The following is an 11,578-nucleotide window of genomic DNA, read 5'->3' on the forward strand; positions in this document are numbered from 1 at the left end:
GGGGGGTTCCTCATTGTGACCACCCTCCGGCGTGAGAATCAGACTAGATTGCTCTGAATATAAGTGTATATTGAGAGAAATAGCTAGTGAAGTTAAAATACAAGATGATCCTACCGTTCCAAGTAGTTGGAGTATTTATAGCCGAAGGTAGGTTTCCAAGCAGGTACAGCCAGCTGTATAATATTCCTGTTCTACCAACTACGGGCTACGCACGTGCCATGCTGGTTGGTGGGTAGGCAGCGGTTGATAGTGACCAGGCCGGCTGTGTACTATTCCTTTTCCACCAACTGCAGGTTATGTGCGTGCCACGAGAAGGGTTGGTGAGTAGGCAGCGGCTAATAGTGACAAACAGTACTAGAGCATGCTCCTCGTACTGTTTGTCGGTGAGCTGTCACCCTGTGATTGGTTCATGGGCTGCTTTGGTCAGATCTTGTCTATTTTGTCCATACCTTGGCAGGTATAGTACAAAAGATCTTCCAGAAGCATACGGACTGGCTCATTTGGGCGGGATTATTCTCGCCTTGCTCATTCCTTCAGGTGACACTGAATTATTGAGTGCCTTGTGCGTGTAGCCTTGCTATTAGTGCGGGTAGCCTTCCCTGATGGCTTGTATCCGCAACTGCGGGGACAGGCGGGGTCCTTCACCATTGGGAGACTTTTCCTGCGGGAACAGCTGGCGTACTGCGCGTAAGGTCTTCATCTCTGAGCATGGTGGGTCCTGCGGAACCAGTTGGTCCTTGCGCAGACGTCCCTCTTCAAGGTGAGTCTTGCGGGTCCAACTGGGCTCTGCTGGGACCTACCTCTTCAACCTCCCGGCCCTTACTCCGGCACCAGCACCCTCGCTCTTGTAAATTTCTATCTTTCTTTCTTTTATTATTATATTACAAATCAATCCATTCCATTCCATCTGCTGTTTTAGATGCATAGGTTACGTCACTTAATACTGCAGTCTCGGTGATCTAGTTTTCAATTGCTTGCTTGCTAGAGCCTTAGGATTTAGGGTTGAATAATGTACATGTGTAGGTTTTTTGGATTTGAATTTTTGATTAGATATGGCAATGGTATTCCCAAACCCATACCCTATTATTAAACCCCATCCCAAACCCTCGGGTATTGGGGTCGGGTTTCACTGCCATCCCTAATTTTAATTATTAGATACATTTATCCTGTTTGCAAGTAAATAGCCCGATTGTTTTATGGTTTTATCTTTTTTTCACAAACAAGTATAATGCAGATACAACGCACACTGTTAGACGAAGATGATGACCTGAGTTACATTACATAGATAAGTTGGCAGTTAGTTACATACTTACATGGTCTTGAGAAACATCTGTTTTTGTTGAGTTTTTAACCATCATATTCATATTAGTAAAATTTTGTTTCTGCGTGCTAACCATAGACCTTACTTCTATGGTTGACAAGCAAAAACTGAATTTCGTTGATCAACGGATATGAATGTGGTGGTTATAAGTTCAACAAAACGAATGGTGGTTAGCCCTAAGGGGCAGGGCCGTGGATTAATTGTCAACTTATCAGGATGAGTCTATGACTTACTTCACCCATTTCGTCTAGTAATATGTGTTGTATTTGGACTTGTTTTAAGGGTTTGGTGGCTTTGTGTTATGGGTGGAAAGTGGAAACGTGGAGGCAAAAATATATTTCCAAGGAACTTGGGTTTAAAATGAACCCATCGTCTATAACTATTTTGGTGTTTAAAATATTGTTATTACGAATGTTTTACATACCTGTTTTGTGCACATCACATGCCGACTTTTGAGATCAGAATGCATTGGAACGCCACACATTTTTCTAAAACCACACTATGGATCTAACAATTTGCATATTACAACTGGGTTGACCTGTTTAACCTGTTTGCCATCTATCTGTTGCAACCCACCAACCTATTTATGCTTTGAAATGCTAAACAACGAATGACAAAACAAAATCTGAGATCTTCGAATCTTTACATTAGTCTAATACGTCATCTATCAAGTTATGCTTTGTGTCTTTGTGCATGTTTTATAAATTAAAAGTTTCTTTCTGATGTTGATGTATATTGTTATTGGTTCTGGATTTTGTTATCGTAGGTGGCTCGTGTGTCTGCATTCTCTGTTGGACTAGTTTATGGAAGCTTAAAACTCAAATACCTTAAGGTACTGGCTACTGCATCACTTCTCAACTATTAATATTAATTTTCAACTTTTATTTTGTTATTTTATTCTCTCATATAGTTGCTGATAGGGGTGCTAATTGCATCGTGTTCGTGGGTGTACTTGACATGAACCCAAAAAAATCAGGACACAACACTTTACCTGAACTTTCTGTTCTATATTTTTCTTTTTCTTTTTTTTTTTGGCATATTAACACTCTAAAATTACATTTACAACAAACAAATGTATGCATATAATAATGGCATTCAAAGTATAAAACCTAATGCTTGCTTCTCATGTTTCTTTTACTTTTGGCAAAAAGTACTCAAAATTTATAACAGTAAATGGGTTTGCATGGGTCAACCCACGAACTCACCAGGTTGACCCGAGCGTGTTTAGACTAAATCTAAATCGTTAATTGTGTTGCATAATTGTCGGGACTCGTAACATAAATTAATGTTTGTCGATTCTTTAGTAACTTTTTTGTGCACGTATTTGTTGCGTTTTCAGGCAAAGGCGAACTCTCAAAGAAAGGCGGCAGCTAAGGCTCACCACTAAAAGGAGAAGTGAGTGCATTAGGTACTGATTTTCGTTTTGAATAATTCTTGATGATTTCGAGTGGGCCCACACAGGCCGTAGTATCTTATGTTTTGCTTGTAATTGTTTGATTTTGTTTAGACAATGATGCCTTTACATTAGTTTTTACTTGTTTCTACCATGACAAATGGTTATATCACATTATCTTGACATGAAAACATGATTTAAATATAGTTATTTTGCTACAAGAATAATTGTTTGTTATTTGCATCTGTTGATAATGATGTCATGTACAACTGTTTATTATAAAAATAGTAACCCATTACAAAATACATCCTATGGGGCCAACCTGAAACCCCAAAAATTTGGAACGTATGAGATTGTGTATTAGACGGGTATACGATACAAGATCCGATTATCTGCAACATGCATACATGTGTACCCAAACCGTACAAACATTATTTTCTTTTTAATTTTGTTGTCCTTGTGTGATGGAATAATCTACTAATTCACTAATTCATAATTTATATATTTCTGATTTCCTTAACAAAGTTATAGAAATGTTTAAATGTTAGGAAATGCGTATGACGATTCGAACTAGTAATTTTTACAAACTAATGAGCATTACCCGATACCCGATACCCGGGCGTGTAATGGTTAGGTATGGGACATGGTTTTACAACCAGATATGGGTGGGACTGAGGTTATCAAAATACACGTTTCATTGTCCTCCCTAAATTTCAGCTGTCCACTGCCATTGTTGCAACCAACATCCTAAATTCGTATCTGTGACTCAATTCACATGCTTATTGGTTCGATGGTGAAATTGGTCATCCAAATTCTCTCTAATTCAAAAGCTTTTTATGAAGCAATTCCTACAAGCTCAAAGCAAAGTCAGGTTTTGAGTGTTAATTGCTACCCTCAATCGGCCATCATCAAATATCCGAAAGATGGGTATTTGCGGGCAGGTTGGTTTTTTGATGATTTTTAGGTCAAAACGTGTAGCAAACCATTGCTAAGGTTTTTGAACATTGTAAACCGAAACCAAACCAAACCGTTAGTAACGGTTTCTTTTGGTTTGATTTCACGGGGTTTTTACTTGTTTAGTCAAAATTGAAATATAACCATGTTTCGCAATTTTAACAGCATTTTGTTTTCAATTATAGATGCACTGACAAAAACGTATTCATAATGTTTGTTGTTGAATCAAACAGTAAATGAGGCTCCCATTATGAGTAGAGGGGAAAAAAAACCCGGAACCGGACCCGAAAAAATACCCGGAGGTTTTTTTATATCAAGGTTTTTAATACCGAACCCATACATGATCCTACTCGTAGGGTACGGATAGGGTATGCATTTTAGTATCAAAACCCATACCCGGAACCGGATCCGATTTATACCAAGTAATACTTGAAAACCGGAACCGGTTCCATACCCAGAACCGGGCTTTTCCAATACCCGAAACTGGGTTTTTCAAATACCCGATCTATACCCGAAAAATACATGAAAAATACCAGAAAATACCTTAAAAATTGTAACCCCTTAAAAGTCCAATCTATACCAGAAAAAAAACCAGAAAAACCCTAAAAATACCCAAAAATAGGGTTTTATCAATACTCGGAAATAGGGTATTCAAATACCCGATTTTAGAATACCCGGTTCTTAGGGATGACAATAAAACCCGAACCCGATGGGAAAACCCGAAACCCGACATAAATGGGGCGGGTAATACCCGAACCATTAGGGTTTGGGAATAGTTTTGAAATTTATCGCGGGTTTGGGACGGGTTTGGGATTTCTAATATACACAATTACCCGATAACATAGACCCATTTACCCGATATAGCTTATTATATTATACATATACTATATTCCAAATATATTATTTGTCAAAACTTGTTTATGTCAATTATTTGAGATATTTACCTTTATGATAATCATCTTTGTAATTGATTAGTTATATTTTGTCAAAACCTCGGTAGAAACCCAACGGGTTTTGAGCCGGGTATACCCGACGAGTATTATGTCAAAACCCCAAGGAAACCCGAAACCCGATGGGAAAACCCGAAACCCGACGGGTAATTACCCGATTGAAACCCGACGGGTTTGGGATGGACTTTTATAACCGGGTATGGGTTTGGGAATTCCTAAACCCGACCCATTGCCATCCCTAGGTTCTATACCCGACCCGAACCCGATGCATAGGGTATGGTTTTTAGAGACAATACCTGGACCCGAACACAACCTGAGTATACCCGAACCCACTATACCTGAACCCGAGTATTTGAAAAACCTGATTTGTGCACCTCTAATTATGAGTGGAAACCGAACTTTCATCACTTGTGATTCCAAAAGCCCAAACCCACAGAATTTTGGATTGTGAAAGACCCACAAGGCCACAAACATAACCCAATCAAGGCCTTTAGCAATTTCAAGAGTAACGCATGATGAATGAAACCAAACCAATCATCTATGAGTAAACGTTATCTTTTTGTCAAACCCTCGACTTGTAATTATTAAGCCCAAACTCAACTCATGCAAAAGTTGTACAGTCCAAATTCCAAAATCAACGTACATGAATGAGTAATGTATATAAAAGTTCACATTCATACAAAGTCTAGAAAGTCCAACATTGCATAGGTATATTAATATGGTCCCGTCCGGTTTGCTTTTTCACAGCTGACTTTTGGTCAAAACCGTAAAACAAACCATTTAATACGGTTACAAAATATTTAAAATGCAATTGAAAAAATATATAAAAACAAACTATGAAACCAGATCGATGATCGGTTTAGACAGTTTTATGGTTTTATCTTGAACTGTGGGCACTCCTAATAAGTGTGTAATGGAATGCTATTCTGTTTTGTATCAAGCCACATGTGCTTTTAGACTTTGAAGCAAATATTTACAATATTTATATTGTAAATTTACATATAAATTAACATCATTACACATATCATCTATGAAACCTGTAGATTCGCATGTTGCTTTTCACTGTAAGTTGACATAGTGAACTCACATGTAAATCAAAATGTTAATTTATATTATTTTACATGTGAACATAGTGTAAATTCACGAATATATAGGCAATGAAACATGATTCCCCTACTCTAGGAGAGGTAAGCACCCGATTCTTCTTTAGGACAGTTCGCGGGTTCGAATCTGGCTATCCACTAGGTTTCTTACCATAACATTGAAGGTCATCTACTCAGCGCAAACTACAATTTATCTGGTCATGTTGACTGATGGTTAGCATGATATTGACGGAGTCTTATGAATTATAACTTGAGAAAAGATCGTAAACGAATGTTATTTGTGGGTGAGATACATGGAGATGCGAAGTCAACTATCAGGTGCATAGATATAAAGAAAAGTTAGAGAGATTCATGTTGGGTGGAAGATTTTCGAATCAACTTGTGGGACAATGTACAATGAATTATAACCGTTTTTTCATTTTTTTTATAAATAAGTTGATATAAACGATGAAGTATTATAGTGTTGTCAACCGACCTTAGCCAACAAATTGAGCACCATGTAAAGTGCAAGAACAACGTACAATAACTGTAGTGAGTTGATAAAGCAAATATTTTGTGAGCAGGAGTGTTGTTTTTACGGTTTTGACTTGGAGCCAACATAGAGGGTTTTAATTTATGATTTGAAATAAAGGTGGGGGCCACTGGCCAGGTTAACGTATTGAGACAGAAAAAATAAAGGTAAGTTAAAAGATTGATATACAATACAACCAATGAGGGTTTTTATTTATGATTTGAAATAAAGAGTGTATATAGATTGAGAGATTGAAAAAAGGAGTGTTGCTCTAGAGGTACTCTGGTTGTTTTCTTTACGGAAGCCTATTGGCTCGAATTCGACTTGTGCAGTGGCAGACTCAGGAATTTTTTCTAATGAGCTCACATTTTTTCGGTTTTTAAATTTCTCAAAACTGACTATTAAAACTTCTGGCCCTGTCGGGTCGGATCAGGATATAAACATAATACAATACGATATCATAACAAAAGATAACAAGAAAACACGTACACAATCAAATTACAATGTCACTATAATAAAAACAAGAAACATTACAAAATTTAAAGTTCGCGACGAGTTTTCATCTTTTGAAACCGATCCATTACATCTTCAACTGAAACATTGGCAAGAAGGTCTCTTTTGATATAACAAATGCAAGAATCGTTCATATAATCATCACTCATCCGATTACGCAAATCCGTCTTCACATCTTTTGAACACCAACTGCTTTAAAATTATCATCCGGGCTTAAACTACCCATACACGTAAGCAATTCAGGAGTTACCTCATTAAAACGGTTGTCACGCTCTTGTATTTGCATATCTAACACCGTGTTAAAATTTTCAACTTCATAAAAACGACGATCAGTTATGTTGGTCTTTTTTCTTTAATACTTAGGGTCAACATATTCAGCTCTCATGTCAACAATTTCAATGTTATTTTTTTCACAAAAAGTTTTCACATCGTTCAAAAGTGAATCATATCCTTCAAGTCTAAACGCTTGTAGTTGTTGCTTCGTTGCCTTAACCATTTGAACAACATTCACTATATCTTGATCCCTTCTTTGAATAGCTTGAGACAATGTATTTGTAACCCCAAAAACGTGCTTAATCAATGCAAATAATATACAAAATTATATCCGTTCATGTATGTCTAAATTTCATTTGCTTGTCTTTGGTGAACATTATTGTAACTGGAACTTCGAATATATTCAAGCACTTCGATATAGTGCTAAATATATATATATATATATATATATATATATATAATTCCCATGTATATTTTATATAATATTATATTAGTTTTTGTTCGCTTTCTATTAGAATTTGTATATTACTAACATATTTAATAATGTAGGATCCGGAGGTTGATCGTAGTTAAAAAGAGCGAAAAACAAGCCAAACCAGATAACCGGAGGATTAAGAAACGAACCGGACCGCATCAGAATTGAACTGGACCGGTCAGACCTCCTCCCCCCCCCCATTTTTTATCCGGAGCGCTACGTGGCCAGGGGCATATGCTAGTTTCGGGAATATTCTACAGAAATTAGGGTTTTGGGCTTAAAATACATATATATAAAGACCCCTAAACTTAACCCTAAACATACCCTGTGAACCAGAGCCGAATTTGGAGTTTCCCCAAGCTTAGGATTGCATATTTTGGCGGGCTTGAAGGCAAGGAATCAACCGGTGAAGTGCTCCTCGATCAAGAACGAAGACCACGTGTTTTATCACCTATTTTCTTTCGTTTTTATTATTTTTCACCATGATTTCCTTTAAATTATTTTTTTTGATTTTATAATGACAGGCTAAACATTATAGACCGCCTAGGCTTATGATGAACCTTTGTTGATGTTTGATTTTGACCTGAGATTTATTTATCGTTATGGTTTTACGAACTAGTAAAAGGTTTAATTATATATAGTTGATGCATATGGATACTTAGGGTTGTTTGTTGAGTTTTATTATTCCATAGTTGCCTTGATTAATGTTTGTCATATGATAGGTTTATTATTAGGTCATCTACCATGTGTTTTTAACTATTTTATGATTGATTCGCGATAAGATCATAGGAATAATATTGTTTAATCAAATAAACTAAAGTGTGATGCTAACCTAAATAGTTGTAAGGTGCTAGGTTATTAATAGGTCTTTGTTAATTACTCTTGCTAGATTCAGTTCTTCGTAAGGAGTCCGTATAGGTTTGATTATTTAATATTGTCTATTGAATCAATTAAATATATTAAACTAGGTTAGGTATCCGTGTAAAACACGGGTTAAAATAAATAATTTATTTAAAAATAACACAATGTGAAATATAAAAAATATTTTCAACATATAAAAAATATAATATATGGTATAATAAATGATACAATACACAATATGCAATAAAAAGTTAAACATAAATCTCTAAATATTTCTTTTTATACAATATTTGCAATTAATATTCATATTAATATTATATAACTTTAATTGTAATAAGCAAGGTAATGATTACATTTTGTTAAAATTTGTAATTTAATTTTAATTTTATAATTCATATTAAAATTAGTAGTTTCATTTTGTTTTTTGGTTTCAACTCTAGATAATAGAACGCATAACTGACCATGTGTTAAAACATGTTGTCTCAAAACAAACAAACAAACCATCTTAAACGATTGGCCTTAGTTTTATTAATCTTCATTACAAAGCAAACATGAAGTGAAAATTTCTTCATTTGAAATTTGAAATAAATTATTTTTATGTAAATTTACGTGAAAATTCATTACTTACAAAAGCTTAATAATTAATAACTAATACAATATAGTTATATAAGACTAAACAATATATTTATGCTGGTTTTAAATTTTTTAAACCAGGAAAGAATTATTAAAAGAGAAAATAATAGATCAAATAGAAAAAAATATGAAACTATTAATAAGAAAAAAAAATATATTTAATATGAGAAATATATGAAAAAATTTTGGAAGAATCACTCATGTGTAATAACATGTGACATTAAAACTCGTGTAGAACACGAGTTATAATAAATAAATTTATTTAAGTAATAACACATTGTCAAATACAAAAAATATGTTTAAAAGATATATGGGCATAATATATGGCAGCATAAATTACACATTACACAATATGAAAATAAAAAGTTGTTAAAAATTCATAAACCTTTAAATATTTTTTTGTATATGATATTTGTAATTTTAACCTCTATATCAAAATTAGTAGTTTTATTTTGTTTTTACTTTCAACGTTAGATAACAAAACATAACTTACTAAGTGTTAAAACAGTTTGTCAAAAAAACAAATCAACCATCTATAATGATTAGCTTTGTTTTTATTAATCTTTATTGCAAAAGAAACATAAAATAAAATTTTTTTCTTTAAAATTTGAATTTAATTATTTTATCTAAATCAATGTGAAAAATCATTAATAACTAATATAATATATTTATATAAAATTAAATAATATATTTATGTTAGTATTAAAATTTTTAAATCAAAAAATGATTATTAAAAACAAAAAATAATAAAAAAGATATAAAGTTAAATATAAACTATTAATAAAAAAAAGAAATGTATTTATTAAGAGAGAGGTGGAATAATTTTGTAAGAAGTTATCTTGTATGATTCCATGTGGCATAAAAAACCTTTATTTATTATATAGTACAAATGAGAGAGAGATGAGAAAATTTTGTAAGAATCACTCATGTGTAGTAACATATGCCATTAAGACCCGTGTAGAACACGAGTTATAATAAATAAATTTATTTAAATATAACACAGTGTGAAATAAAAAAAAATGTTCAAAAGATATAACATATTGTAGAACAAATTACACATTACACAATATAGAAGTAAAAGTTGTTGAAAATTCACAAGTCTTTAAATTTTTTTTTTGTATACAATATTTGTAATTTTAACCTCCATATTGCGTTAAAAAGGTTGTCTTAAAAACAAATCAACTACCTATAGTCTATAGTGATTGGCCTTAGTGCTTATTCATCTTTATTGTAAAACAATCATAAAGTGGAAATTTTTTTCTTTGAAATTTGAAATTAATTATTTTATCTAGATTAACATGAAAAATCGTTACTTATAATAGCTTAATATTAATGATTAATACAGTATATTTATATAAAACAAAATAAAATATTTATGTAAGTATTAAATTTTTTAAACCAAAAAATAAGTATTAAAAAAATAATAGATAAAAAAGAAAAAAAGTTAAATATAAATTATTAATAAGAAAGAGAAATTTATTTAATAAGAGAGAGAGGTGAGAAAATTTTGTAAGAAGTTGTTTTGTGTGATGCCATGTGGCATTAAGAAACCTTTATTTATTATATAGTATAGATAGATTGCCTTTGATTTCCGCGTTGTAAGGTATGATTTCGTATAAAGGAACTAGTTCATAATTAAGTAGGTGACCGTAAGGAAACTTGATTCTTAAAACTGGTGTGCGTTAAAACTTATTAGAAACCCATAGGTGTCTTCTTGAGAAGGGTCAGGGGTCCTGTTCGGGTTTTCTTTTAAGCATCTATTCTACGATCCTAGTTTCATAACTAAATATTTTTTCGGTTAATTGATGACTGAAACTGTAAGGCCCCGTTACCGGTAGCCCTACTTTCGTGTTGGATTTACTCATAAACACAGTTCTAAATATCAGAGTTAATTAAAACATTTACGCGGAATATAAAACTTTCATAAAACTTTACATAATTCATAACTTGTCTCAAAACATCCTTTGTCTTTCAACATTAAAGCATTAAAATTAAAACATCATAAGTCTTCAGATGCCAGATTCTTGTTCAGTGCCATGTGTCTCCTCAAGCGAGCTGCCTCATCCTACTCACCTGCGTGCATACTAAAAGTCAGCTACGCTGAGTGAGTTCTAGTTAATCACATAATCATACAATACATTCGTACGCTTCATACTTAATCTCTTAACTTTCTTTCATAAACACCTAAGTGCTTTTACTTTCATTTTTACTTTCATACTTTCTTTACATTCATAATCATACGTTCATTTTTACCTTCATGCTTTCCTTACATACATAATCATACTTTTTAAAGAGCCTTTCGCCCTATAACCTCACAGATATTATAAGGGTCTGGTCCCTAGTTTTCGAATATTAGAAGAGTTCGATTCCCTAACATCACAGATATTATAAGGGTCTGGTCCCTATCATCACAGATATTATAAGGGTCTGGTCCCTAGTTTTCGAATATTAGAAGGGTTCGATTCCCTAACATCACAGATATTATAAGGGTCTGGTCCCTATCATCACAGATATTATAAGGGTCTGGTCCCTAGTTTTCGAATATTAGAAGGGTTCGATTCCCTCTTCGTTACCATACAACCATACATCAT

General features: G+C 33.5%; 1 long non-coding RNA gene across 1 annotated transcript; it reads left to right on the forward strand.

Moving 5' to 3' along the window:
- The first annotated feature begins 807 nt into the window (after positions 1–807).
- Positions 808–3,010, forward strand: LOC143607370 (uncharacterized). The gene is made up of 3 exons (XR_013148958.1): positions 808–847; positions 2,088–2,153; positions 2,661–3,010. It is a non-coding gene; the product is annotated as an uncharacterized LOC143607370 (long non-coding RNA).
- The last annotated feature ends 8,568 nt before the right edge of the window (positions 3,011–11,578 follow it).

Source organism: Bidens hawaiensis, unplaced genomic scaffold (genome assembly GCF_021521415.1).
Source record: "Bidens hawaiensis isolate Kalapana, Puna unplaced genomic scaffold, B.hawaiensis_p1.1 tig00081639_1, whole genome shotgun sequence".
NCBI lineage: Eukaryota > Viridiplantae > Streptophyta > Magnoliopsida > Asterales > Asteraceae > Bidens > Bidens hawaiensis.